Source organism: Aulostomus chinensis, chromosome 6 (genome assembly GCF_037954235.1).
Source record: "Aulostomus chinensis isolate RoL2024-O1b breed Wild chromosome 6, RoL_Achi_v1.0, whole genome shotgun sequence".
NCBI classification, from domain to species: domain Eukaryota; kingdom Metazoa; phylum Chordata; class Actinopteri; order Syngnathiformes; family Aulostomidae; genus Aulostomus; species Aulostomus chinensis.
The window spans coordinates 4,675,245-4,700,617 of NC_141325.1; positions in this window are offsets into that span (position 1 = coordinate 4,675,245).

The window sequence follows — 25,373 nt, forward strand, 5'->3', positions numbered from 1 at the left end:
CCACTAGAAGGAAAGCGGCCGCTGGCAGTGAGTGTGGTGTCTTTGGATGAGCGATGTCAGTCTAAGTTGAATATTCTGATTCATGAACGTTTGAGCTGCTTCTTGTGTATATGTACAAGTAAACCGAGTATTCTTCTTGGTTAATTATACTTCATTGGGAAATCCCACGACTGCACACTTTTACTTTGAAGCCATGACAATATATGCATTTGGGGATGATCTAGATAGGATGTAGCATGAAAAGTGCAGCGCTATTAGAATTGTAAAACAGACATATTCTTACCGAACGTTGAATGTTCAGTATTAATGCTTCCACTGAACACTACATCAACTGCAGCGTTTTACATTTTCTGCCGCGTGGCTCTGATTGCATGTTGATGAAAATCATCATCACAATATTACCACTAATTATGCAACTAATGCTGAATAATGTGTTTCATGAACTGATTACAAATAATTAATTTAAAATGATATTAAAAACTGACACTTGACACATTTACTGTTGCAGCTACTCCTCACATGTTGCTGTCAACAAATGGCCCCGGCACACCGCCCCAGTCTGCTGTGGAGGAAACATTAGCGAGAGTTATTCCTGCTGAGTCTCTGCACAACAAAGAGCTTTATGTATGCACTATTTAATTAGAAATAATAATAATAAAAAAAGATGCACCATCCAGGGAGCGTCGGAAGGAGAGTGCGAAAGAAACTGAGACGGAGGAGAGAGAAAGGAGGATCCTGAAGGGAGTAACAACAGTTGCAGACAACGCAATGTTTTTTTTGTTGTTGTTTTTTTTTTTTTTTTCTCCAGGAGCTTCCTCTCAGGTACGCTGGGAAACGGCATGCAGCAGCAACAGCAGCAACAGCAGCATGTCTTTGGCTGACCTATTTAGGTAATTGCACTCTTCATTAAAAAAAACTCCATCTGCAAGAGAAATTACACTTCCCCAATGGTATCTAGGTAACATAATCTCCCTCCGGCGGACTAATTGCATGGCATGATAACCTCATAGGCTCGGCCTGTTTAATTTTTCATCTCTTTTCAAATAATTATGGATCAGTAGAGAGAGGTATTGATTTGATTCATTAACTTCTTCCACTGAGCCAAGGTTAACGATTACACAGATCCCCAATTACGTGGTAAAGATCTGCAGGTCTATTTGCTTTGATTGGCTTCCACTTTGGCAAAGGTTGCATTGTAACAATACAGATATATATACTGTATATATATATATGGATATATATATATCTAAATATATATATATAGATATATATATATACAGTATATATAGATATATATATACAGTATATCTATCTATATATCTATCTATATATATATACAGTATATATATCTATATCTATCTATAGATATAGATATATATACAGTATATATATATTTTACTGAGGCAACTACAGAGCAGATGTGCTGTGAATGCACCATGCCTCACAGCTATAGGCATATTATTGACAAGTGAAATAAAAGTGTGCAACTGAATAACCTTCTTTAGAACAGACCGCAGCGATTCTCTAATGCAGGGATGCGTTCCCTCTGAGATCCGTCTTTCCACCGCTGGCATGTTTCGTTCATGCTTAATGGGAAGGACACACGTTTGCACGTCCTGCCCTGAGAGCAACGCATCTTTTTTTTATTTGAGAAAATGAGTGAATTTCAATAAACGTCTTACAGAAGTATTAGACGCCACCTTGCTCTTTGCTCAAACACCTGCTTTGCTCTACTTGTGCACAAACATGTCTTCAGAAGACACAAGGCCTGAGGCACGGTGAACAGGCAGAGGCAGCAGTTCAGGCTTTGACTCCAGATTGTCTGACTAAATGTGCAAGAGAGGAGTTTGAGGGCAGGTGTAAGAGAGACTGTAAAGAAATGATCTCTTAGTCAACGGGAATACGGTGATGTCACGTCTATAGGTACCGCAGCATAGCACCGCTTGTGTTTCTGATGACTGCTGTTTGAACAAGTTCGCAGTAAAGTAGCAGCCTCTCTCGCTGGTAGACGAGTGTGATTTGAATCAGACAACGAGGACATTAAAATGACTGTCTAAAAGATTTCCTCCCATTAAGTTTCCTCCTCTCTCCTTCCATAATCATTGCTCTTATTTCCGTCACCTTATGCTGGCGAGAGAGGAAGTTCGTCTTCACCCATCTACAGATGAATTACATTTCTCCTTCATCACATCAGGGATGAAAAAAATAATAAGAAAGGAAACAGTTGCAGAAAATACAATATTTCTTACATGCGATGGCCATTCTCGCCACTCAGTATTTCAGACAGCTGAAGGGGCAATTTTGATTCTGCACTATTATGTTCACATTAACTTTTTTTTGTTGATCACACAGTGGGGTGTGTGCTAATCTACCCCCTGCCGATGCCTCTTTTCTTAGTTTCCAACTGTGGAGCCCCTCGTCTGTGTGGTCAGTGCCTAAAAACACACACTCACACACTGTCCAATGATCTCAACCGCTCTGTATTTGTCTGTCTGAAAACTAAACTCAGGAAGAAATGAAACACAATAGCCAGCTGTGTGTGTGTGTGTGTGCGTGTGTGTGTGTGTGTGTGTGTGTGTGTTTGTGTGTGCGCTCGCGCGCGCACACACACAGACATGTCTGAGTCTTTATTTAGCACAAGGGTGTAACGAGACGTCATTATCTGTTTGTGTTCAACCAAGAAATTATTTGTCTCTGCATCAGTCTTCGGACAGACGACTGGACTGGATGTGGGCGGGGCTTCCACTGGACGTTGTTGCTCTATGTGCTGCCAGTGCTAACATTTATGGGGTTTGTCAATGTTTTGGCATCGTCTGGGACAAGAACCGGCAGTGGATAACCATGAGTGTGGAACCTGATCAGCGCTGTTCATGTCAAAGCCATCACTTCTGCACTGCAACTTATTTCTCTCACTGAAAAATAATTATAGAAATATCTGCTTCTGTCTCTACTTTTCTGGGAACATTTTCAGATTTGCGTACATCCTTATTAAGTATCATAGCAGTTGCCATAATGCAATGGAATCTTAGAGTTGGAAGTAGAAAAGTAGTCAGCCGAGAAGCCCAACACTTGTACAGTTATTTCCATAGTTTATATCAAGATAGGTAATTTCCCTGAAGCTGCGCTCTTCCCGACAGAAGATTTGAAATGATGTCAAGTTGCATATAAGACTGTGAGAAAAGAATGACTGGTGAATTTATTTCCAGTTTAAATGCAACGTTTTTGTACTTTCATTTTAACCAAATAACACAGGGACACAAAATCTACAGTGCGCAACAAAATGCTGGCACTGTCACAAGAAACAAGTCGACTAGTGTACCTGCAGCGGTCGGCGAGTGGCGAAGGGGTCAGTGTTCACAGTTCCCATAGCATGTGCGACAATGCAGTGCATCTCCCTCTCATTGAAGGGATGAGATAAATAACTGGGTTTGTGGAAGGTTGACATTCCTCTATGGGAGCTGTGTGGAGTTCACAGATATTTCCAGTGACAGGAACACACCCAACAGCCCACAGTGTCCCAGAGATGCTCCAAGGGGACGTGTCTGGTGAGCAGGGAGGCCACTGGAGAACAAAGATGTTCTCAGATTCCAGGAAACGGTGCGCACAACGTAGCGACATCAAACCGAGCATTGCACTCCAGGGAGAAGTCGGGTCGAGGTCGCTGTGGGGATGATGGGTGTGTCAGCCTGCCTCTCTCCTGCCTGCCAAACTCACACCGCTACACAACTGTCACAGTGCCTGATCGGTCTGAAAATATTTCCAATGATCAAATGTCCCAATGAAATCCAGAGTGATTGAGTAAAACAATAATCATTACAGTTTATTAAAAACAACCTTGCACGCGTTGATCAAAAATACACTTTCTGAACAAAAACAAAAAGAGATGGTATAGAAACTCCCAGCCATGAATATGGATCTCTGAACAACAAAATAAAAATTTGTTGCAATGGTCTGGGAAACAAAAAGTTACTCTTGACGATTGTGATGAATCAAAGGGTTTTAAGCCTCTCTTTTCCTTCTGTTTGCTGTCTTTTGATTTCTCCAGCATCCTCATCCTCTCTCTTCCCTCGCCTTCCTCAGTCCCTGTTGTTCTGTCTTACCGATCTTGTCTACTGGCGGACAATGGAAACTTCTAAGATGTGCTAGATTTTCCATGGGGTATATCAGATCCTGGGACCTATAGGGGCCTAGGAGGGAAACTTGCCAGCTATTCCTCCCATCTGTGCCATAGAGGCTCATGTTGCCTTTCGCCATCCATCTGTGGGCAGGGAGAGAGTGCAGACAGGCCAGCCAGCTTTTATTTGCCCAGCATTTCCATTCAGGGTGATGAGGCCTGCCAAGGTTTCACAGGTACTGGTAATGTAAGCCTTGCTTCTGGGGTCTCAGTAGTCTAATTTAGGAGGTTTAGACAGCAGGTCAGGGGCGTAGGAGCGGTTCGGTTGAATGGCTCTGAGTTGGGTTGGTCTATCTCTCAATCAGACCCTTCATGAACCAGACAGGGGGAGGAGGAAAGTCTGTGTGTGTGTGTGTGTGTGTGTGTGTGTGTGTGTGTGTAGGGGTGCTACTTCCACTGCAGTTATTTCTCCCTCTATTGCTTTCTCTCTTTTACCCCCTTTCTTTCAGTGTTGCCATTCTACGGTGCGTATAGTGCGGTAGCAGTCCCAGAAGGGTCGTTCTTAGGCTGTTGACATTGCAAAAAAGTGCTCATTTTAACAAGTGTTCAAAGAGCACGGCTGGGGACACGGGTCTGTGACTCTGAATGTTTGGAGTGTTAACAGGGCCCTGGGTAAGGCTCAGCACAGCTTATGAAGGCGATTCAGAGTGACATGTTGGGAGAAGTCTGGTCGTTGTGGCTTATTGGGTTTCCCCTGGAGCCCCACCCCCCTCCAACCAGGTTGGGGTCAGTAGCAGACCCTATGTAACTTAGCAGATTGATACGTACAAAAGTTAGTTTTAGTCATTACCCAGTCTCTTTGATTGAGGTCTCTAAAATTAAGAGAAATAAAGGCTCCACAGGAGTTGATGCCTTTTGGGGGAATTTACAAATCACCCCTGAATGTGCCTTTGCCAATTTCACTGGTTTGGGGGACAATAAAAATAACAGGCAAAAACAATGAGAAAATAATTCCTGTTTTAAGTAACAACCCAATTACACCGCAGCAGACCCAGAGAGACACTTGGATGGGGTTAATTTGAATAATGAGAGTAAATACTCTCCATGGACCGCTCTGCAACAATCCTCTTTATTGCCCACTTCATAGGTCTTTATTTCAGTAATTACATAAGTTTCACATCTGCATGACTATAAATGTTATCGTCAAATAATTTTCATTACCCTCATTTTCTCTGATGCCTATGCTTAATTAGACACTCCACTTTTTTTTTGATTGCATATGCCAATACTGATTCACCGAATTTGCAAACTATAACAGATGGACTGTACGTTCTCACAATAAGTACAATACAGAACAATACAACCACCGCAAATGATACCAGCAGTCTATTTTTGTCTATATTGTAAGCCTCAAGTTACTCATTGATCCGATTCTGGGCTCTCACAGTTCAGAACCGCTGCAGTTATGTCCCTCTCAAGATCTGTAAGAATCTGTCTAGGTTCCTCACTGCACCCCTAAAACCAACCTCTAAATCATATCTATGACATCTCTCCATCATTGGTTTGTTGCCAATTTACCTCATGGCAAAATCCCATCTGAGTTATAGCCCACCTATCCCCCCTTCATAGCTCCCAATTCAAACATTTGACAGCCTCTGGAAAGGTGCAGTTCAAGTTGTTTTCACTCAGATATTTCTCAAATGCAGCGTTAACAGACAGTACGAAAAATACCCTCAGGACACATATCAGTTTTGGCTAAAAACAGGGTGTTAGGAGGAAAACATTTGGAGCCCCTCGTGAACTACTATGTTTGAAAATCTCCGGGGAAGTGGTGCTGCTGATTTGGATCTGTTTACTGATACTAACAATTACCTTATCGTGAATTTAATCTGAGAAGAAAGTTTGCTGTCAACACACTGCAATGCATCTGAAGGTCAGATTACATAGATAAGGCCTGCGTGGATGGAACGGTAACGTTTTCTTGCGCTTTAAATTGACTTTTACAAAACGCATCCGTTCATATTTCATTGCCACGGTGGCTGTGAATTTGCTTTAAACGGTGTATTTCTCATTGTAGTCCTGTTGTAATTGTAGTAAAATCATCTCTCAGGAACCTCTGAGTTGACTGAGATTCTTGAAGTCAAGAAGCTTCGATTTGTTTCTGTGTCCTCGTCTCAGTTTGGCAGCAGGATCCTTTATTTGCCACTAAAGAACAGGAATCTGTGACTATTCTCTAACGGAAAAGAGCAGAGGAATCCTGCTGCTGCTTCTGCTAAGTACTACTAATACTACTACTACTACTACTGGTATTCATGTATATTTTAATCATTTATAGGCTAACTTTTAGTGAGTGGACATTTTGTGCACCCTGCACGTTGGCGGTGGGTGTAGACATGGCTGCCGACATATGCCAGTGTATGCTAATTTAACATTCGCTGTCCCCGTTTGTTGCAACTCCATGACAACATCTCAGTAGTTAAACCCAACAAAGACATTTGAGTCAGCCGCAAACCTCAACTTAGTTTGCCCATGAAAGGTTTTTTTTTCTCAGTGGTGGACCATCCTTGACGACTACCTGGCTGCAGACAACCAGCAAGCAGCAGATCATAATTTGCATAGCGATTAGCTGGGCATGCTATCTGTTCTCAGTGCTCATCATGATCCAACATAGCTAAAATTATGAGGCACTTATTTAGAAAGACACAAACTTTTCAAACGGACAATTTTGAGTTTCGTCTAAAAATTCGGAGTTTGGGACAGCATGTTTGTTTTACAATAAAAACACATGGTAAACATAATAAAACCCACGTTTTAAGATATGAACAGTGAAAAAAAAAATCATTGGACAAATCCCAACTTAAGAATACGCTGGTAGATAAAAGTGAGTTTTAAGAGAAGATTTGGAAGAGACCATGGAATTTGCCTCCCTGGGAACAGAAATCTGCTCATGGAGAGTTAGAAAATGTGGGTAGTAGTTGGAGCATTCAGGGCTTTTAAAACTAGCAGTAAAATCCACAAATCGATTCTTAAAACTCACTGACAGTGAAGGGCGGCAACAATGTGAGTTCCTGCAAATGTACTGCAAACCATCTGAGCACCCTTTTAAAAAAAACCAAAAAAACTTCAGCAAAAACATGGTTAAATTCAGCAAATATCTATACCTCAAGAGGATTTTATCCTCAAACATGGACACCTATGATCCACTGTAGGTGAATATTTATCAAGTTTCATTTTACATGCTGTTGGACAAAGAGGGTAGTGTTCCAGGAGCAAGCTGTAAGGGACAGACCTCAGAGCCCACATGATCTGCATATGTGTGCTTTCAACCTCACCATACTTATGAGGGGATATTTCTACTTCTTCATATTTCAGATACATTTCTGAGGTCAGCACAACATAGTTTGCATAGAGTTGAACTGAGATGACGGTTCCAAAAAAAAAAAAAAAAGAGGAAATGTTTCCAAGTTGAGTTTAAGTGATTTCTTATCTCGTGCAAAAAGTTGATGATTGGAAAAAAAAAAAAGAAAAAAAAAGTGAATCTCAGTCACCTCATCTGACACCAACATCATCCAAAAAACACACACACATATGCAGACCTGTGAGGACATACTTATACATAATAAGAGCACTTTTCCTCCAATGGGACACAACAATGCAATCATGCTAAAACCAAGTAAACAGGACCAATTACAGAGCATTTTTGCTGAATGCTATTAGTGCATGTTACCCCCAGGCGACTGCGGTATAAACAGAAGCAGTGACCGACGGCGTGCTGACGTCCTCCCCTCACTTCAAATGCTCGACCGGATGTGGGATGACAAGTCAGCATGCGTAATCTGTTAAAGGTAGAATAACAAATACCAAAGTGCCACTTCGGTTCCTCCTTCCCCCGGCAACCATTTCTACCCCTGGCGGGCACGCTGGACCAAGATTTATTAGATATAATTAACTGACTGTGCTGCTCTTGTCTTAGGTCTGATATTTAATTTACTCTCTTAAACAAAAGACAGCCAAATGAGATGTTTTTGTGTGTGTGTGTGTGTGTGTGTGTGTGTGCGCGCCCTTTGTTAGACTCCAGTTGTGGTATTCAGAGTATAATGGCCAATTTTTTTTTTTTATCATGGAGCATGTTTGTGCGTTGTAATAGAGAATTTATCGTCATGTAAAAATTGCATTTCATGAATTAAAACCCAAACAGACAACACGCCTGTAAAATGCAGTCACATCCAGTCAACTTTGTTATGAGCTGAATGTAATTATGGACGTGTTGAAAGACTGTATCCATGTGTTTAGTCCACGGCATGTTAATCCTCCCTCTTTAAATAATGAGTGCCATCTTCAACATCTCGGTACATCATTACATTGTCAAACCTAATCTACCACACCGAGACGACGATGTACAATTTAAGATCTTGTACCATTTAAAACCTTTTTGAATTACGTAATACCAAACCTTAATTCCACTCTTGTCCTCATTCTGTCATCAGTTATAATGCTGGAGTGGGAGGGGTCTTTGCACTGTAACCAGCTGGTGAAAAAAGACCCTTCAGCATAAACATTAGTTTACATCAAGCATTCATTCATTGTGTTTGTGGGTAGTATTGGTGGTTTATCTGCGAGGGTTGGCAGCAGTGCTTTGGGTTTTAGTGATACCAAAGCTGGTGTAGAGAGAGGAAGTGTGTTCTTTGTAATAACAGAAGCTTGGATGTCTCTTTGTTTATCTGTCAGCTTTTTCAATCTGGACCCACAAGTGTCTGTATGGTTTGAGTGTGTTGGAAACCCCCTCTCAGTCCTGTCTTTCTGTCTGTCCGTCCGTCCAGCTCTTGTGCAAAACAGAAGTGTTGAAACACTTCCTGAGATGCATCAGAGTCAGACGGCAACGCTCCTCACGTGTGCTTTCATTGTGTTCGTGCACACGTATGAAGTGGGGGAGGGGGGACATGACAGGTCCTCTTGTATAGATTGCTCTGCTCTTTCTTCACACTATTATTCCTTTAACTTCAGTCATATAGTTTGACGCATAGGTAGGGAAGTCGAGCAAGCTGAACTGGATGTCTGCAGTAGCTTCCCTTTCATGTTCACTTCCTGTCTCACTTCCTCTTACAGTAAACACAGACAGGGGTATTTTATCATTGCACTCTGCTTATCTGAGCTACTGTGGGGAGTTTGACAGTGTTAAATGAGGATACAGTAAAAGGCAGTGACCAAGCACTTCTATATAAACATAAGCATGGATCCGAAATCAAATAAATGAAAAATATGCGGTGTGTGGTGTGGGCTTCCTTTATTTCTGGAGACTCTGTGCAGCTGAGTGTTGTGGCATTGTGAGTGTACACAGGGGTTTGCTTTGTAATGAGCTGCACATTTTGTTTACATAATGAGAATAAAAGCAAATTCTATATTGTGTGGCAGATTTGTGCGTCTGCGCATGCCTACATTGATGACTGTGTGGCTGCACACGTACATGATCACACGCGTAATGACGAGACCGAGACAAGGGATGCCCTGCAGCTGCTTGTTCCATCTGATGAGGCAGAGTCAAGCTCTGATAGATTCCATCTACCTTGCCTTAACCTTAATTTGCCAGGATGCGGCACGTCAAACAGCCTCAGGACCAATGGAATCTGTCAGCCAACTTCAAAATGTTTTTTCATTTCTTTCTCTGCCGTAACAAAGGGGTTCAAATGTGCATCCACTCAAGCAGCAACAGATCTGCTATCCTCTCCTGCTTGCATGTCTCTTTTATTCCGTGAAGAGCACTCGACTGTTTCGCTCCGAGGTATCCGATGTTGAGATTTGAATTTGAAAAGCGGTTTGAGACCTTTTTTTTTTTTCTTTTAATAAATGAGTCGACGGTTACTCATTTACTCAATGGCCAACCTTATCATAATCGGCAAAATTCTAAACAAACCTGAAGTAACATAGAACATGTGATGTCTGTGCTCACAAAAGACAACATCATAACCAAATTAATCGGAATTAACCTAATTATTGTCTAATAATTGAGCATTAATTTAATAAACGATATCCGTGTGTGTTTCCTGTACACTGTGCTTTGATAATGCATTGTGATACGAGATTGTCTTCTGCTTCTGATTTGATCAAAAGGCAGCAGAAATGTGGAAACTAATACTGGATATCACATCAGACAATCTCAGTTCCCTAATTCAGCACTTAGCTTCACTGGCAGCCCCTTGACTGGTAATATCTACTTATGGAGTTAAATCTAAAAGGCATCCACTAGGTTAAAGAAGTAAGCCACCACTGTCCCGGCCGTGGCCCTGTGGCAGGTACGTCAAACCCCTCCCAGCTACACTGACAGACTCCTTGCCTCAACAGACTTCAGCCAATCAGCGTAACGTTAAAGTTACTGCTTAATGCTTTGTGAGACGCCATTTTCTCCCAGCCCGGAGCACATTACCGTTGGTTGGCAGAAGTGGCGTTAGAACGCATCTGATTGGTCTGACAGCATTTTAATTCTCACACAGGTTTTTGATGAGAGGAGCTCCAGATGTAACTGCGGGGCTCGATTCCTGAGCTTGCGAGATGCAGATGGTCACACCAGGCTTCTTTACAACTGCACTCATGTGTTTTTAGAAAACTGGAGTGTGTGCAATGGAGAGCTTTGTTTTGTCAGCTCAGTGTCCGGGGGTCTGGGTGCAGGCAACAGGGATGGAAGTTAACATTGTTTGTAGCCATATTTGAACAATATAAACCCATTTCAAAGAGGCAAAGTTTCCCTTTAAGTCACATTGATCGAATTTGCTTTTTTTGAAATGACCCCCCCCCCCCCCCCCGCCCATAGCTGTGTTTGCATGAAGGTAATTTTGATGCCTTGTATGATTTAAAGTGTGCAAAAACTCCGTGCTTTCCTGAGGGTTTTTCTTTTTTTTTTGCCTCTTTTGAAAGCTCTAAATCCATAAAAGGGGAGATGGCGCTCAATTTGAAGGAACTCACGTGACTGACCAGCTGTCGGTTACTCACCAACTTTGCCTGCGTCTCCTGAGAAGCAGCAACATGTCCAACACTCGCTGGCGTCAAAGAAGAATTATAACTTGTCCACACAAAAGTAATTCCTCAAACTTCTGGTAATTGACTGAAGACGGCCAGAACAGTGGGCCGACCTGTTGTGTTTCTGGCTTTCTTCTTCTACACGGCCTGTCGCAGCCGCTGTAACACTGCCTATACCGCCCTCCTCTGAATAAACCTGGTTTATTCACTTCAAACCCCTTTGTGGAAACAGCTATAATTCGTACTCCTTCTTTTGCGGCGTTTCTAAAATTTACTTGACATTTTATGGAAACATGGCTTGTGTGTATGTGGGTGCATGCATGTACTGTACATGCCAGCGTGCATGTTTATGTGTCTGAGTACAGCTGTTTGCCTCTTGCCTCTGAGTGTCTTTGTGGTCGTCTTGTCGGCCCTCAATGCCGGAAGTCCCCTACCAGTCACATGTGACATTGCTTCCTGACACCCTCGTGTTTACAGTGAGTGCAGACGGACGCGGTCCCCTCCAGAAACATTTGTCCTTAGTAAAAAAAGAGGAGGTGTTTGTCATTTCCAGCCTCTTGGGAAATTGTCCATGGCTCTCGTTCAGCAGCTCCCGACCACACTGAAAACACAGCCCTGTCCACAACAGATGTTTGTTTTGCATCGACTTCGCTCTGTTGCGCTTGAAGCATAAGAATAGAATCCTTATGGAGATTGTTGTCCACATGCACCCCTTTGCTGTGGAGCCTGTGGTCGGCGGACGATATCAACAGAGAAATTGGTTCATTGTTTCGAGCTGTTTTACTGTATGAAAAGACTTGACACCTAAGACAATAGCGAAACATGTGATTAGACGATGACAAACTTCATTCACTCGTGAAAATTATATCAGAGACAATGAGATTTGATTTATTATTTACGGGTTTGTTTTCCAAATGCTTGTGTGCTGAAAAGTCTTGCATGATCTTAAACTGAGAGGTTTTCAAAGAAAAGGAAGAAAAAAAAAAAAAGTAAAGAGGAAAGGGAAATATGGCCAAGAACATTACCACCAGCCGGGTCATTAATGAGCATTGCTCATGCTGTCATGGCAACTATTATCACAGTGATGTCGCTAATGGCATCAGAGACAGGGCATGAGAAATATGTGAAAATTATTGTCAGATTCAATTAGGATCCTTTCATCTGAACTCAGCTGGTCCTCCTCCAGGCCCCTCATTGATTAGCGATCAAACTGAAAGGGGAAGGGGTATGTTGGAACTCAGACACCCCGATGCGAGAGTCATCACAGGATCCTGACACTCGCTGATGGAGGAAGGCTGACCCTATCTTGCAACCTTAATCAGCATCATTGCTGACATATTTCTATTAATTCTAGTGCAAACTATCATCTGCACTCATAATGTAATTGTTCTGACAATGCCTGAGATGGTTGGTCTTTCAGCGTGGAGCGTTTCCGTTGATTGTTTAAATCAACATTAAATCACGGCGCCATCAAGGAAAGTCCGGTTCAGCTGGACTGTCACAGCATTATCAATACACTCTTACGTCTCTTTTAATTCAGAGTTTTGTACAAATGAAAAAAATTTCAAGATTATAACTGAAGTTTTGCCGAAAAACAAGCTCAGCTTTTGGAAGTAAAGTGTTGAGGATGATGTCATCTTAATGAGAACCATACTCTCCTGATGGGCAGGTGATTTGGTGAGCGGGAACAAGTGAAAAACAGTGTGGAAGTTTAAGAGTAGGGTGCTGGAATAATCTGGATTGATGAGTCCCATTTGGTCAACATGTTTGTGCGCTCTGGAATGCATGAGGTTGTGGTGGCAGGCCACATTAGAGAAGCCGGCTCGGATGGCCAGATTCCTGTGGTCAGACAACGACAGAGCTTCTTGCCCCTGTTTGAGAAAAAAATAAAACCTCACTCATGTTTGCTGGCCTGCTGTCGGCAATAAAATCCCAACAGAAAGCACACTTAACCAGCCTTCGAATTTCCTGCTATTTTAACATAGAGGTATATAGTGTATGTCCCTGTATAGTAAGCTAAGGTTTCATTATGTTGTTAAAAGGAAAGAGTTCCAGGGAAGATAGTGGTTTAAAATACACTTTAATAAGTTAAAAAAAGGACGTTTTCTTCTCTCTGAATGAACGGCGGCACGGCCGGATCATTTGTATATTTAGATTAATAACCTGCCATGTCTGCAACCTGACTGTGAACCACACGCTGCAACACAACCATGCCAAAACCAAGCTTCTAAGTTGTATTATTGTCTCAATCCCTTTCGAGATCAGATGACAGCAATAATTGTAGGTTATGGAGTCTGTGCCTTCAGGGAATACAAAGCCAAGTGGACAATGTGGCCTGTGTTTCTATGTTCATGAGTCGGATCTTGGAGATGAATGCGAGTGTATTGCAGAATCACTCCTCAGCTGTGATGAACTTTGCAGTGATCTAGTCTGGAATTACAAGTCATGGTGGTAAATGTTAGCATTTAAGACCCTCAACCTCACAATGCTCTTCCAGTCAAGACCATGCTCATGTCAAGCCCATGGGGCAGGTCCAAGACTTCGACCCCATCCCCCCACCCCCTGGGACTTGCATGGTTCATTCTCTTCATCCCTCTTTTTTTGCCTGGCTATGCTAGCTTCAGTTTGTGTCAAAGACCTTCATCAGTTTTAAAGCTGCACAGGATTTCCAGGCGACAAAGTCGGGTTCATAAAGTTACACTTGAATTTCGCCAAGATCGTAAACTCCATGCGTTTTCATAAACCCCGGCACCATCTGACTGCTGACATTTTACCTTGTTGCATTTCCTGCCCAGAGTCGAACTTTTTAATGTGGTGTTGTTCAGTTTGCGGAACCCTGAAATACAGAGAGAGAGTTGTACTTTACGTCTGTTGCTCTCAGCCAGAACCTCCCCCGCTTCCACTGCTCATGTCATTTATAACTGTTATGGCACTGGTCAAAGTGGAAATAATAGGACCGTGTTGATCACGTGAGCAGCGGTCTTTATCTTCTTTGTCTCCTTCCTCATTAGACGTCACTTCAGTTCATTTAGACAAAGACTTTAAAATCTATCAGCTCAAATCTCATCTGCCTATTTGGGGAAAATGCCAATAACTTTTAACTTGTGAGCACTGGCCCGCACAGGTTCTGCAAGCATTTTAGTAGCAGACATTTTATCAAGGAGTTTTTTAATTTTTTTGTTTTTTTGTTCATACTTTATGTGAATGCATTATGTTTAATAGCTGGGTTTTCAAATGATGCAGACAAAATACCTGCTATTACTTCAGACAACCATGCAAACGATTTACAGGCCAAACCCAAACTTATATGAGCTGAGTCAAAACCTACATCTTTCTTCAACAATGGGACATTCTTTTAATTCTTGTGGATACTTTCAAAAGTTCACCCCTCCCTGTTACATCAATATCGGCTTACTCTGCATAAGGTGATTTCAGAGTAGATGGATAAGCTGATTGATATCTAATGACCACAACAAAAGCCCTTTCCTTGTTAGCGCTTTTGCTAAATACGCTCATTCTTCTCAGACTGGCAGGGAGTCAAAACCTGAATCGCCACAATAAAAGCATTCATTCCTTGGCTTTTCATATTATAATGATATATATATATATATATATATATATATATATATATATATGTGTGTGTGTGTGTGTGAATATAAATGTGTGTGTGTATATGTATATATATATATACATATATGTTTTTTTAAACCTTTTCAAAGTGACAAAATGTTGCAAGCTGCCAGTCATTATGAGTGACACCACTTAGCTGAAGCTAATATTAATATAGATAAATAAAGAGGATGTGTAATACACCCTACATGTTATTATCCCATTATGAAATTCTAGCCTGTGGCACAGCCCTTTGGAAAATTTTAGACTTGACTGTGTTTGCTCAGGGCCTATTAATAAAGTCCTCCTTTGAATGACGGAGTGTGTCCTGAGCAGACAGCACATGTCAGTGACGAGAGAGAGAGAGAGAGAGAGAGAGAGAGAGAGAGAGAGACTGAGGGAGGAAAGTCGACTGGACCAGAGAAGCAGGCCGCAGCTCTATTACTATTTACAGAGTAATTATACCCAGTCCGCTTGTTCAGAGACAGGCTCCCTCTTTTTCTGGGTGGATGGTGCCACCACATCACCACCTTCTTACTGCCTCCAATGCAGTGCCCAGCTACCTCCTCCACCTCTTTTTTCTTTTCTTCTTACACCAGCTTCCAGGCCAGCTTGCCACCTCATTTACTCCGGCAGTGCCGGCTTCCTCACTGGTCTCTCAACCCACTTTCCTGCCCTGGTTCACTGGTTCCTGCCACTGCACACCCACCCTGGCTCATTTAATGGCCCATGAATAAAGCATATTTCTCACATTTAAATAAAGACAAGGAAACACTCATTCAGACACAATCCGATACATTTGCGTAATGGTATGGTACAATAATTACATGGCTAAAAGGACAACATAATTTGAACGTGAAATGTTTATAGACTGCCATGAAACACTAAAGTATTCCTTTGTCTAAAGAATATGTGGATTTATTCTTTAAATGTAAATCAAAAAGTTATGTTTTTTGTTGTTTTTTTTGAAGTCTGAGCAAGAATGTGAGTGTGTTTACAGTTCTGGCTCGCATTCCAGCACGCTCCTACAAACAGTTTGACCTCTAGGACCGATGAAACCATCAGGATGTTCTGGTTGTACACAAGTCAGGGTGGAGGAATTCAACCCTGACCACCAGAAATGCCCCCCCCTCCCCATATACCTCCATATTCTAAAAGCAGATGATACACATTCCCAAAAGTTTTACCCCTGTGGCTGCTTGAAGTTTGTATCTGTCCTAACCAACCCCTGATGGGGTGTTCAAAGCTGAACGGTAATGAAATTCCACACTTTGGCAAGGGAAAGTATTTGGCACTGGTTAAATCTTGAACCAAGAGTCTTTTGATCCTCAGGCAGGGATGACTAAGAGACCAGAACAGCGACAGACATTCTATCTGCAACGCGCAGCGTTACAGAGCAAAGGAGAAAGGGAGAGAAGTGGTGGAGGATGTGATTTTGGCGAGCGTGAACTGACACAGATGCTTGTATAGCCGTGTATGGTTGTGCACCTCTTCTCCCGCCAGTAGAGCTCTCCAGGCACTAACAATAGCACACACACCTGTTGGTCATTACTGCAGAGACACCAGACACCATGTAGACACACACCATGCAGGCTCACTCCCAGAATCCCCACAGGGGGGGCTGCAGGGCTGCTGACACATACAGTAGCTAGTGGAGAGAGACACTTTCCGGACAGATGTACACGTGTCTACAAGTGCTCACACACACACACACGCACACACACACACGCACGCGCCTATATCCATGCATTTATCTAATGGCCTTGGCATATGTGGATCATAGACACACAGCAGCTCTCTGTGTGTTTGAGAATCATTGAGATATTTTGTCTTTCCGTCTCTCTGCCCACCCGCACATCCCTCCAATCCCATAAAAGGCATCATAACTTGATGTCCCCTGGGTATTGTCCCCAGCGTTTGTGTGTGCAAGTGGGGGTGGGTAGGACTACACAGGCTAATACAAGCCATAGGGTGAAGAGGCCTTAGAGTGGAAAAATAATATTCTTGCACTCTGCTGGTAATTGTATGTTAAATAAATGACACAAACACAAAGCTACAAGGTTAACAGCGGAGATCAAGACTAATACGTATGAGCACAGACAGAAACTCTCCTGCCTCACATGAGGACGGGCAATGCTGAACTTGGTACTTGGATTTTTCCGCAGCCATCTTGGGGCATACCATCAAAAATTTCCATCTTATTTAATTTGTTTTCTAGATCTCCTGCTAGTGCCACCGACACAACAATGTAGTGATGAGTGGATTGGAACACTGCATTGGTGACATAAAAACCCAATTATGGGGTTTTAACTTAAAAAGTCAAAAAGGAAAAGAATCACACCACGGAGCTGTGACTACTTCAAATATATCAGGGCTGGATTCACTTTAAAGGGCTTTGAGGCATTTTAAGGGCTATAATTCAGCTGTCTGTCCATTCATGTTGTCAGAGCTATGTCCTGATGTGTCACAGACTGTCGCTATGGTAACAATATAGTGCCTAAAAACAACAACAACAACAACAACAACAAAAAACAAGGGTTTTCCTGATGGTTCCTGGGAGTTTTCCTTCTAAATTACCCAGCAACATTCATGGCATCCATGGTGTTGAAATGTTGCCTCAGTAGTTTTTGCTAAGCACCAACATGATTGTGACCCATTTAAAGCATCTGCAGTGCGTGCGCTTGTGTATGTGCACTACGCTAAAGCATAAAGGGCTCATATTGAATTTCAGCGTTGTGGGACATTGTTTGAAAGCACATCTGGAGCAGCATGTGTCCATTCAGTACCTTTTTTTGTGACTGTGCATGTGCAAAGATACAAATCGAGCATCTGCCTCGCTGACAAGGCTCGCCACACGGATGGGAAACATGGAGGCCGGGCTGGTTACAATGTGGCAGCATCATTCAGACTTCTTTCACATTTGCTCCGCCTCCCGTCACGGCAGAAAGGAACCAGACAAACACTGGCAGGAAATGGTTATTGATCCTCTGCCGCCTCAAGCTCTGGCACAGATGATCCAAGCCGTGTGGTGTTGGTTTGTTAGCATCATTACTACCAAACATCTAACAGGCTCTTTCAGACAAATCTTGATATTGACAACATCCAGAGGACGGAACGATGCAAGCGCTCACGCTGCGGTTTAACAATCATGCCAGACGAGCAAGAAATAATGAGCTTTGATTTATATCGTAAACCGTTACAGAATTCAACAACTTTTCTAAAATAGTGCAACGTATACACACAGGTTTTTTTTAAAAAAAAAAACGGTATCCCTTAGATATCAGCCACCTCTAAACAACTCGCGCTTTAAACTTTCTCGTATATTTTGGATGCTACATTCTTCCAAACATCTTGTATCCCAAATTCTGGCATGAATAAAGGCACATTTTTATTAACAGCATGGGAATGTGAGTAGCCAGCCAAAATCAGAGAAATACTAAAATATTGCTTGATTGCCTATGAACATTTGTCAGCTTAGTGCTCACAATTAATTTACAGTCCATCCACTTACAAAAACCAAACCCCATCCTCTTTTGTCATCCACAGAAATCAATTTAGCAAGCAGAGAATGGCCTCTCTGGCCCACTCATTATCCGAGCATACGATGTTGCATTTGTGATTCTCATGTAATCAAAATTGTCATTGATGTGTGCTCTCGTCCCTCTGGCAAGGCAATTCATGAAACATAGAGGTAATCACAATAACTGTGTAGTGACAGAATATGCTGATTATGTGATTAAGTGTGCATGTAATTGGCATTATTGTTATTTTTAGCTAGAAGTTAATTGCTAATGGAGATCCTAGTAATTGGATCACTGAATGGCAACACTGCAAATCTATTAGCTCCTAATAATTGCTGCAAAGTGAGAACAGAAAGAGTGGGTGGAAGGTGTTTATGGGAGGATAAGTAGCTGTCTCTGCTTAGTAGAAGAGGATACAGATAGCACATTTGACAATTTTGAAATTTGCAGCATTACACTTAAAGTTGGATTTGTTTAACGCTGTCAGTTTCTAAAAAGTGTTGAATTACATTTAGGATTAAAATGTCTTGTTTTGAAAAGGACTTTTGCTCAGTTAAACTGAACAGAATAGAGAATATAAAGAGGCAAAAAAGCACGCGAGCAATCACAGGACCGTGCACATTAACGTTAGAAGACGGCAAAAAGACGTGCCGAGAAAGGGGGAACAAGGCAGGATGAACAGAGAGAGAAAAGCAGGAGCCTGTGCTGTATCATTTGACAGGGGACCTCTCTAATGCTATCAGATGGAGGCGTCAGAATGATCAGTCTCACACACATACACACTCCCGCTCTGCCTCCCTCTCTTTCCCCTTGTCTCCCTCCAGAGCAGGGACCAGTCGCTCGCTGATAGAACAGGCCCATTAGGATCCTGCTATCGCCTTCCACAGCGGAGAGATTGAAAGGCCCTGATATCTGCTCCATGATCCCCACAGTCCTGGGAAAATCACTCCGTATCAGTCACTGGATCCCTTTCTTGAGACAGGAGGAAGAGAGGGAAAGAGGGAGCACAAGAAAAGGCAAAATGAAAGGCAGGTTAGACACCTAGTGACAGTTATAGATGTAAAACATGGAGAAGAGAAAGCAGGGAGGGAATGACAGAGACTGTCAAAGAGGGAGACGATTTTAGAGAGAGACAATAGCAAAGAAGAAGAGTGTGAGTCTTTGTCTTACTGTCTACATGCTGTTCACCAGAGGAGACAGTAAGAGATATCAGGAATGGCACATGAGCCTTTCTAAAGTCAAAGCAAATACCATCTGACAGAAAAGAATCCCATCCTCCAACACAAAGTGTCATGAATTTATGCATCTCCCAGTGACAGGAACTAAAGATTTCTGATATCAGCAACAGTGTGCTTTCCTGCCATGCACAGCGTTCTGCTTTGTTCGCTGGCATCATCATCTCCTCCTGGCTGCCTATCCAGAAAACCAGTCATTTAGGCTGCGGGGCAAAAGGGGCTACAGGTCAGGCGAAAGCGCGGTGGAGGACAGGAAGGACAGGGGAGCGGGGTACAAAGGCATGTCCTTGTATGGACAGACCTGTCTTGACTGGCGTGACCAGGGCCAGGTCAGTAGTGCTAAGCTTGTGTTGGGTCTCCTATCAGCGGGGACGCAGCAGCAGCCAGATCCAGGGCACTTAGTGGATGAGTTCCAGAGAACAGACCCAGGATAAACTTTGTGTGCGATGGTGTTTGAACTGCACGTCCGTATATTTACACGCATGTTTTTGCCCCTTCTTAAAGAGATAATTCATTCTTAAATGAAAATTCAAGGATTTTTCTCCTCACTCCCGAGCTGCTGGAAGATCAGGTGTAGTTTTTAAAAAAAAAAATGTATTCCACAAAACACTGCTGGATTTTCACATCACATTCTTGAGTGAACTATCCCTTTAATGTGTGGTTGCATAATTTGAATGGCGAAGAAGGGATGGGGGGGGGGGGGGGGGGGGCTCTGAGTCATGTTCATGTCATCAAGAAATTGGCCCCAGTGAGGGATGACTGATTGACTCATGCACGGTGGAAACCGCAGCATGGGTCTGGAGTAGCGGCCTATCAGGCGTCTGATTGAGTGAGTGAGTCATGCAGATTTACATCGGCAGCCTGAGCCGGAGCTGCCAGCCCCGGAGCTTGGGAAGTTTACTTTGTGCGTGTTTGGAACCTGTTGTCTTATGAGGTGGGGCGTTTGGGATGGTGGCAGCTATCATCATGGCACGCATTCTCTTAGCAAGTGTGACCTGAAATAGAAAAAGAAAGGTGAAATCAAGCGAGGATGACAGTCGTATCCCGCCAGTTTATCTTGCGTCGCCTGTAAGGCTCGGTGGGTGTGGGGTGCTTAGACCTCAGGGTGCCTCCTACACCTGCTTGGGGGGTGGGAGTGGGGCGAGGGGAGTCTGTTTGAAATAAGAGAGATGATGAAGCTTCACTGTGTAACCACAGTACAGTAATATAACCAAGTCCAGAGTTGTGGCAACTCCAGCGATAGATTTCTATTAATTAAACCATAATTGGGTTTCATATATTTATTTGGTGGAGACGTTGGCAGAGAGGGAAGAGTAAGATTAGGCAGAGATTTGCATGTAAAATGTACGAGCTTCATTACACTACCTTGGCAAAGACGGAATAATTCGCTGCCTGCGGGGCACACAGATGGCTCTTTATGTTTGCTAATTTGCTCTCCTTTCAAGGTCATTAGTTCTGTTTGGGGAATAATCGAAAAGTTTATTTGAGGTGGGTAAGTTCCTGAAATGTTTGTAATGTGACAGCTCCTTTTGTTGCGGGGCTGGAATTTTGGAGCGACATGATTAACTCAGAGAGGAGCTCTGCAGATATACAGTAGCATGAGCTACACAGAAGGAAACCCTGGCTGAGACGGACGGGACATTAAAAAAAAGAAAAGTGAATTCGTGACCAAAACACGACAAAATTCTCATTTTTAAGGCGTTAAAGTCATTAAAAACTCTTTAAGATACTTTTGAATGAAATTGTGCAGCTTCAACGTGTCACAGAGGTCCTGTGTTAGCAGTAAGCCAGTGGTCAAAAGTAATGTCTTATTTTCTCCATATTTTGTTCTCATCAACACTAATGAGTACCGTACAGACATAGTGTACTTGCCTGCATGTTATCTAAACAGCTTCCAGCCGCATTTTCCCCCAGCTCATTACTCAGCAATGGTCTGGGAGGCTGAATCAATTTTTCAAAGTGCAATATTCACCATTTTCTCTTCCTTCTTTAGACAGGTCCTGTTTAGTTTTTAAGTGTAGGAAATTAGTTTTGACATAATGGATTTTTGCCCAGTGTTACATAAACACTGACAGCTCTGGCACAGTGTGCAGCGCAGGTTGCTAAGGCTTTGTTTGCCCAAAGACCTACCGGCCCTCCTGTCAATCACATCTGCATACAGTACACGTTTCCTAAAAAAACACACAAAAAAACCCCCAACAAAACATTTATTACAAAGAAATTATTTGCTTGTCAAGGAGTTATCCAAATTTTCGCAATTAAAATTCCGGGTGCGATCATATGAGCGGAAAACGAGTTGCCACAACATAAATTAAAAGCTGCATGGCGCTGAGATTGTTGTTGTCTCCTTCTCTTTGTAGTGCGAGTGTGAATCACTGATGTGCAGACTTTGACGACAGCTATCATTTCCAATATTGCTGTTAACACTTGACGCACTTCTTTAAAAAAAAAAAAAAAGGATCTAAGATAAAACACACTTACAAAAAAAAATGTCTGAATCCACAAAAATCAAAGCCATGTCAGCATATTGTGCCGTCTGAAAGAAAATATATATGTATGTGGCTCTAAATTGGTCACATCTTGTCAGTGGAAGTGATTTAAAAACCCAAGAACACAATGGGCTTTATTAACGAGAGAGTAAGAGAGATAGTTGTGGGCATATATCTTTTGAGTATATGTGCTACTGTAAGTGTGATAATTCAAAATGAGCATGTCAAATTCTCTGTCTTCTGAGATAGGCAACAGCACTGTGTCTTATGGGGCTGTGTTTCATTTAATAATGAAATAGACGAGTGAAAAAGTTTAATCAGACCGGCTATTATTGAGGATATAGTGCAGACAGTCTTGCATAGTAGACATAGAATAAAAAGAATCACTTTTATTACTATCTAACTGCAATTAGTTTAACCCTTTTATCTCTCACCATTTGTAACGCTATTTGGACCATTTCACAGAGCCTGGAAGTAAGAGTGAAATTGATATAGCGCGGGAGATACCATCAGCCCAGAGGGAAGGGTCGGGTGGGGAGTGGGGAGCCCTGCTTATTTCACAGTCTGTCCTCATGGCTTGGATCCGTTTAGCTGGTAGCAGTCGGAGTACGCGGACGTCACCTCAGCGCTGGTCTGCCTCGTGCACTACAACCCCCTCAAGTCCTCGCACAACCATCCATGATGTCTGCTTGACCTTTACCGTGGAACAGCCCCGTGGTTGACAGCCCTTAATTAAAAAAAAAAAAAGAATCATGTTCCTCTTTATGAGACTCAGGAGATAGAAATTAGAATATTCTCTTTCCAAATAATAATATGACTAAGACATTGCATTTGCATAGAGTGCAGGGAAGAAATCTTTAATGAAGGTATCAGAAGGATCTTATTGTCTGGGGATTAACACTTTCTTTTTCTTAAAAGCCATTATTCAACATTGACTAACGAATGTATTGTATTTATTTGTGTTATTTTTGGTCTTTTCTTCATGTTAATTGGCTGTTTTCATATTTCTTTTTTTTTGTCAAAATGGGGCAACGCAATTACTTAATTTTTTCTTTTGCTGTTTAATTATAGGTTATATTTATTTGTTTATTTTGGTGCAACCTTAAAGTTGAGATTGACGACAACAGCCGAAGAATTGCGTCGGTGGTGTTTTTTTCATTGACGTGACATTTTTAGAGCCTCGTGAGAACAAAAAAAAGGACCAGTGAGAAACACGAGTTTATGTGAAAATCAGACAACAGCGGCACACACACAATAGAAATGTGAATTTCTATTATTTCTCTGTTGGAGTCGGGAGGTTCGGGGTTGGACGTGCGCCACGCTGCTGTTTCCCTCTCGTATGACACTGGTCGTAGGAAATAAATACAACGGATGCTGTTTAAAAACATCCCAATTAACCAGCTTCACTAATGTTCCAGTGTTCATGGATAGTTCAGGTGACTTGACCCTCATGACATCACCTGAAAATGACAGCAGCAGGTTGTTTTCCCTGGCCGGCTCTGGACACTGAGAACACCTGCGGCTGTGTCATGGATATTCATGTGTTGCCTCTTTATTTGCAGCCTAACAAAAGCTCTTTTGGCGGTTCAAATGGAAACCAAATCATAATCTACCGCTCATTTAAAAAAAAAAAAACAAAACGTATCTCCCTGTTTTGTTTTTTTGCCCCGAAAGCCTCCCAGAGCAGCGCACGATTGGGTTCTAAACCCAGAAGCGTGTTGAGCTGCCAGTTCCTCATCTCAAAGTCAGTTCTGAACTGGCTTTTGGTTTAACACATTAAAGTAAAGTAAGGTCTACCATATATTGCATTGTACACTGGAAGTACTTGTTCCTGGTAAAACATATAAAATGGACAAAACTTGAACAAAGAATTCTTCTTTTCCATTTTGCAAGTGACCAAACTGTGGAATCACGACAAAACCCGTCAAGGTGTCCTCGAGATAAAAAATAGTCTTGGCAGGAGAAAATTACTGTGACTGTCCACTCGAGGGATTAATCAACACAAAAGTTTAACTTTTGAAACATTGCTAAAATAGAATACAGTTCCTTTGCCTCGTTCGCCTCTGACTACAAAATTGGGAACTTGCGGCATGAAGCTAACTCAGCCAAGGCAAAATTTGACCAAGCTCAAGCTGAAGGTGTGAGATTAGATGTCCGGGGGTGTAACACAAATGAATAGATTGGAAACTCTTTCAGGGAGTGAGGAGAATGTGTCTTGATCACTGGCAGAGAAAATGAGCAGGGCACGGTGCCACATGGCCAAAGACAGTGAGCCCGCTGTTGGCAGGCTCCAAGGAGATGGCTACCTTCCAGTCGACACTCAGGACTCGGTGTCTCGGGAAGCTTTCTACAATATGAATAAGAAAATATCCAATAATCATTTTGAAATTGAACCTAAATTGCAGTGAAATTTACAGTGACCCAGAGGGACGAAACACAAACTATAAGAGAGGGAGATTTAAAAAGAAACAGCTGCAAAAGCAAAATGCAAAGAAAATAGGAAAAGCACGCAGAGATCTCAGTGAGTGAAAGTTATGAAGTGCTTGTGCGACGCTAAATCTCCTCCACCCGACACCTAACGTGATAAACCGCAGCTGTCTATTGAAATATTTTAAGCATCGTGGCGCTCACACCGTGCAAACAGCAAGACAAGTACTGACCCAGGCGTTTTTGTCCTTAACAGGGCTTCCCTTTTAATTTTATGTTTTGGGAAATTCCCTTGCTTCTCTGTCACCGGGGAAGATGGAGCACATTGTGATTTATACTGGTCTGAGGTCAGATGTTAAAGACTGCATAAACCTCCTGGTTTGAGAGCAAAGTGGAAAAATGGCTTGACTTCTTTCCAAAACAACTGATATCAGACGTATTGAATGCTGATAATGATGTTTATTATTTATCAAAAATAGTTTTGTCATATTTCATTTGTGTATATTTGTATGACCTGTCTGTGTGTGTGAGTGTGTGTGTGTGTGTGACCAGCCAAGATTTAATGGCTTTGTGTGTGAGATAGGCCAGACTGTACTGCCCTGACAGTGAAAGAGGATAACGGGGAGATGAGGAGCAGAGAGAAAAAGAAAGAGAGGAAGAGAGGGGGGCGGGGGTGGGGGGGGCACTCAGACACTCATTAGCCACCAGACGCTATCTGGAGTGTGTCAATAGAGTCATGTTAGTGGGGTGTTAAAGCATTGACCAAGATACACTGAGAGAGGCAGAGAAAGACAGGGGTGGAGTGGCGGTGGTGGGGGCGTAGCGAGAGCTCCCCCACCACTACAGCACCTGTCACACCTTGAGGTAATCATCCATCATGCCTTTCCAGTGACTGCAGAGTGTGTGGTCCTTTTTAATGGCCGCCATTGACACGATTCGTCTTCCCCGCCACCCACAGCCTGTCACC